Below are 6,219 nucleotides of genomic sequence, written 5' to 3'. Positions count from 1 at the left end.
TGAATACACATGGAAAATAGATGCACGTCATCAAAAGGCCGTAGAGGATAGCATGCTAGAGTTCTTGAAGCGCCTCAAATACAATGAAGATATACTGCTTCCTTACAACTTCCAGTGAGTCACACTGTCTTGTACTACAAATTCTCTGTTTTTGCCTACTAGCTAGCTACATGTTTTTGCTTACATATGCCCGCTTAATTAAGACATGCAAACGTGTGTGCATGCAGATTTCACTGGGTCTTGTGTATCATTAAAGTTGACACCAGAATAGTTGAAATACTGGACTCACTACTCAAAGAAAAAACTGACTATAACATCTTGTTTGGGATAGTCAACAGGTAATTTCAATCATTATTAACTATATATCTTGGCCTATTTAGTTCGTCATTTCATGATATGAACTATTTAATAACCCCTTTATTCATTTTCTTTGTCGGCAGGCAGGGCTTGGGCAAGGTTCATCAGCGTCACGGAAGGCGAATGGAAAGAAAAGCTTAAATGGGGAAGACCCAAGGTAAGTAATTAAGTAGTACTAGCTAGCTAGCTAGCTGCCATCTCTTTAATTATCATGCTTGATTAATTATTATCTGATCAAATTCCATTCTCGTAAAGGCCCTGAAGCAGGCGCAGGGGACTGATCTGTGTGCATTCTGCGTTTGCGAGAACATTCGCATGATGGCGTCCGAAAGGAGCAGATCTCAAAGACAGGAATGGGTACGCTTGTCAAAACACTATTCACAATTTTTACACAATTATCGATATCTAGTCACACAACTAATACACATGCATATTGATCTCCTTCTTAACAGTTCAGAGAGGTGCGGGCGAAGCTCCTAGAAACGGAGCGCGTAGAAGCACTTCAAGAGGAAATAGCGGGATTTTTGCTCGACCAGGTCATAAATCCAAAGGGAGAATACTATTACCCGCTACCGCCCCCATGAAAACCACTTCCAATTGTCATCGTGCTCCGAAGGCACCAATTAGGCTAATGCCACTGGCTCCGAAGGCAACATGCATATGTAGGAGAAATTGTATATAGCTATACATGTGTGTATGTGTGAATTAATTAATATGATGGTTTGTGAGACATTGATGATATATATATGCATGATTGGTTCTACTAGAAATTCTATATATATATATATATATATATATGCATAACGTGTACAATGTGTAGTATCGTAAAATACCAGCAAACGAAAAAGAATTAAAATGGAAACACAAAATTAAATGAAAAAGAAATCATAAAACTAAAAAAAAACCCAAACCTTATAGTACCGGTTGGTCTTACCAACCGGTACTAAAGGGCTCCAGGCCCCCGGAGCTGGCTCATGCCACGTGGTTGCCCTTTAGCACCGGTTCGTGCTGAACCGGTACTAAAGGGGGGGGGGCTTTAGTGACCACACTTTAGTGCCGGTTATGGAACCGACACTAAAGGGCCTCACGAACCAGTGCTATTGCCCGGTTCTGCACTAGTGTCCCCCCTCATCATTCGTGCATGCCTCCTGAACCGTCTCTCACATGCACGTGCACAGACAACAAGCAGCCATCTCCTCTCTTATTGATATTGTGGGCGTGCCTTCCGTTTGTCTAGCAAGCCTATCCCACCATTTGTTAGAAGCAACTCCACTACCACCCCCTCCAACACTCTAGCTCTGTCTCTCTCCCAACCTTATTCCTCTCATGCACATATGCACGGATGCCGATCGATCTCCCTTAATACATGAGGCAGATCGATCTCCTTAATACATGAGGTAGGCCTCTCTCCTCCACACATATACCAGCCATTGTACCTCTATATTTAATTGGGCCTCCCTCTTCCCCCACCACACACTGATAGTCGAGCGCTGCAGGTAGGTATCCATGCCACAGAGACAAACTGCACATGTCCCCTCTCACGTTCCAGTAGGCCAGCCACTCTATATCTTTGACGTGGGCACACACAAATTCGATGGCACTCTTTATCGATCGCGCGCGCGCACACACACACATCATCCCTCTTTTCGATTCTATGGACACCTCAAGCCGGTGATACCTCCACTCTCTTCTCGTGGATCGCCCCCCTCTATATATATGTTATATCCAGGACTCTATTTCACACACATTGCATATGTTACATTTTTTGATTGAACCCCCCCCCCCCCAAAAAAAACTCTCAAGAACCCACACACTATATCTCTCTAGGTATGTATCTCTCTCACACAACCCCACGTAGGTGGTGTCCGTATACAAGAAGAGAATAGGTGCACCGTGCACGTACTCACGCTTCGTGCCCAGCCACACCCACGCGGGTACATGGTGGAGCTCATTTCTTTACGAAATGGCATCCAACATGCTAATTTGAATGCCTGTAGCGGTTGTTTACCTAGGGAGGTCGTGTACCACGCCTGCACGAAACAAAGTTCGACTTGACGCGTTGCCGCGTTATTTTTAAATAAAGTTATAGCGCTCAATGGCACGTACACATAATATGAAATGATTTTTATGGAGAAAAAGGGTAGTCCGCTCACTATATACAATAGAGCCTTGCGTGCCTGGTTTGTCGCTCTTCAGAGTATCTCACACAAGGCTGCGGTGGCCTCTCTCTCTCACCATTGGTCACTGATCCGGCCGCATCCCATCCGCCGGGGGAAAGGGAGTGCGGTGGCCTCTCTCTCTCTCTCTCACCGTTGGTCACTGATCCGGCCGCATTCCATCCATCGGGGGAAAAGGGAGGAAGTGCATCGTTTCTCCGTTCGACAGCGCCGAGGTAGCACGTCCTGATCTGCGGTACACGCTGTTCTCTCTGACCAAGCTCCAGTGCGACAGGGCCTACGCCACCTGCTCGCAGATTTTGATCGCCGCCGCTCACCTAGTTACATCCCGACGACCTCTAGGTATCCCCTCCGGCCTTGCTCCACTGCCCGTCTTCCCACGTCGCTGCATGTGGATCTTCCATAGTTCTTTGCCCAAAATGTAGCTCGTCCAGCGTACTTTCCATATTGCATTCTTGTCCTCACACCGTTTTAGACAAACACAACCGTGTTGTTATCTTCCCTTAGGGAAAGGAATATGCTTCTTTTTTGTCGTCGCATGTGTCATCAACTGTTATTGGCCAGTAATTGTTTCCTTTCTACCTCTTTTTTGCAAACAGGGCTATCCATTTCACCTCGTTGCTATTGTGACCTTTTGGTGAACTGCACAAATCACTTTTTTCTTAAGAGTGTTTTGTGTAGTTGTACTAAAATGTCACATGGGCAACGTCTCTACATTTCAGTGCGACTGCACAAAGGGAGATTGGTTTTGCTCTATCCTTCTCATCCAACTCCGAGCCTAATCTTCTCCAACTAGTTAGTCTTAAAAGAGACTGCAAAGGTGACCGGCTTCTATTTATGTGTTTATTGTTTCATCAGCAGTCCTCTATTATCGTAATCACACTTAATATCTTTGGAATAGGGACGCTCAGCTCTATTTTAGTGGAACTGCACAAAATGATCGGAATGTTGCATGCTCCAGATAGCTACTTTTTTCCCAACATGCCTTGTTGATTTAGACAGAGCTGGGGGGACATTGCTGCCAATGAAAGCATGGATCAATTTTAATTTAACACCTTCTCAAAACTGTGTCTTCAGTTGTGATGTAATTATTAGCTCTGATCTGCTAATAATTGACATGCATTAGCAAGGAAGTTAGTTTTTTATTGTTTCCGAAAGAGCATCGATGGCAAGACACGCGAAACGGAAGCTGAAAGCTCACACCATTGTACAATTTCATGTCTTGCTGGAAAATTATTTGTATAGTACGTCAATTATGTAAACAAATGATGAAAGCTTGATAGCATTGCCAGAAGCCTCTTCATCATCCGGGTCCATGTGCCATGCACAAAATTATACTCCTTCGTTCCTAAATATTTGTCTTTTTACAAATTTCAAACGGGCAAATTTTATAGTGTAGATTCACTCATTTTGCTTCGTATGTGTACTCCCTCCGTTCCTAAATATTCTATTCGTCTTTCTAGATTTCAGCAAGTGACTACATACGGAGCAAAATGAGAGAATCTACACTCTAAAATATGTATATACATCCGTATGTGCCAGTCCATTTGAAATCTCTAAAAATACAAATATTTGAGTAGTCACTCGTTGAAATCTCTAGAAAGACAAATATACTCCGGAGTATATTTAAGAACCGAGGGGGTAGTGCAAAACCGCATGGGAGACTCAGCCCGGTCCTTGCGCCGCGTTAATAGTGAGTAATGAGTAGTCAAATCGTAAGCCCCACCTTTCCCACTGTAAGTTGCTCTGAAGAAGCAACCATCAATACGCTCTTCTTTGCATCCGCTCATACTACTCCATCCGTCACTGTTTATACAGTGCGCTTCAGAAAAAAGAAAAAAGATCTGTGGGACCAAAGCGACTAGCGATCGGCCTGAAAAATAGCATTGGTAGTTATAGCACGGCGTCTATTACTAGTAGAGGGAATAATGCGTACACACATGCATGCAGTGCTTCCACCCCGGGTACACACATGCATGCACTTACTCCATTCCGTAGTTACATGAGAGAAAATTGTGGACTTGATTGCGGTTACCACGCCCTAATTAATTGAGCATTAAACCAAACGCGTCTAAGGTCTCTCTGGTGGTGGAAATGCATTGAGAGAAATGCATCATAATGAAGCGCACCCTGTAAACTGTGACGGAGGGAGGAGTAGTATGAAGGTTCAAAACCAATTACGTGTATGGCCAGTCGGTCAACGCACCTTTTCTTGGCATATCATTGACATGTGGGACAGGAGTATGAGCAAACCGATCTCAATTGACGGCAAAGAGCCAACCCGCCGTTCCTTGAGAGAGATGAGGAGCGAGAACACACAGACGGGTTCGCATGGAGGCCAAGATATATTCGAGCATGGTTGGTTGATCGATATCATTCATTCCATGTTGATGTTGGGCTGCCGTTTTCCGCCCTTCTCCGGAATAAACGTGTACTTTATCAGAGATAAAAAGAAATAAGAGTACAAACGCTCCACCATGCGGTTCTAGTAGTAGTACTACTCATACTACTGCGCTTGGCTCTTTGCCTCTTTGTGAGGTCGAAAAATGATGGTACTCCGCATGTTGGGTACTACAGTGTATGCCTCTGACAATCTGACGCCGAATGGACTGATGCATGTCCACCGAGGGTAGGTCCCCTTTGTAGTTTGTGCCAAATTTTGACTAAAGAGTTAACTAAAAAAATGTTAATGCATGTCAAGAAAAATTATCTCATTGGATTCATATTTGAACATAGTTTTCAAAAATATAATGTTTGATGACATGCGTGAACATTTTGTTAGTTTAATCTATGGTCAAAATTTGGCACGAAATACAATAGGGACCAATAAACCCGGACGAAGGTAGTACTACAGTGTATGCCTCTGACAATCTGCCACCGAATGGACTGATGCATGTCCACCGAGGGTAGGTTGCATTAGTCAAAAGGCATAAGCGAGCTTCACCTTGTCCTGCAAGCTTCTCCTCGTTTTGCAAGTTGACGGGACACACCAAAAAGTAGTGCTAGTCCATACTCCCTCCTTTCCGGTTAATATGGCTCAATCCTTTTTGCGGGTAATGAGAGAGCTTTATTCATATATAAGCATTCTTAGGAGGATCAGCCAAGACACTGGTCACTAGGAAGCGAGGTACCCCTCAAAAAAAGAAGTAGGAAGCGAGGTGTTTCATCAAGCCAGCACGGTTCGCACGAAGATGCGCCGCAAGGTTTGCTTACCTTTTTACATGCTGAATAACAAAAAAAGAGGAAATATTACCGAGCACTACTATTTGTAACAGGATATGAGCCTGAATTAAGCGAGAATTATGGCGAGTGTTCCATGCAATCAACTTCCATTATCACATGCGAGAACCCTCGAAGATAACCAAATGTGTTGAAGATTGCTTTATCACATTTTAAAATTATAATAAGAGTGCAGACGCTCCTCCATCCGGTTCCTAGTACTAGTATAGTACGTACCTTTATAGACTATATTAGTAAACTTTGTGCATGGCTGTTCGCCTATTCGGGAAGTCAAACAATAGTAGCACTAGTAGTATATGCTTCTGGCAATCTGACACCGAATTAATTGTTGCACGTCCACCGCCTGAGCAAGGGAGAGCTTGCATTAGTCAAAAGTTTCTCCTTGTCCTGCGAGCCACTGCGTGCAAGTAATGCTAGTCCATACTGCCTCCTCTCCGGTTAATAT

Source organism: Triticum aestivum, chromosome 1B (genome assembly GCF_018294505.1).
Source record: "Triticum aestivum cultivar Chinese Spring chromosome 1B, IWGSC CS RefSeq v2.1, whole genome shotgun sequence".
NCBI lineage: Eukaryota > Viridiplantae > Streptophyta > Magnoliopsida > Poales > Poaceae > Triticum > Triticum aestivum.
This window is presented reverse-complemented; position numbering follows the sequence as displayed.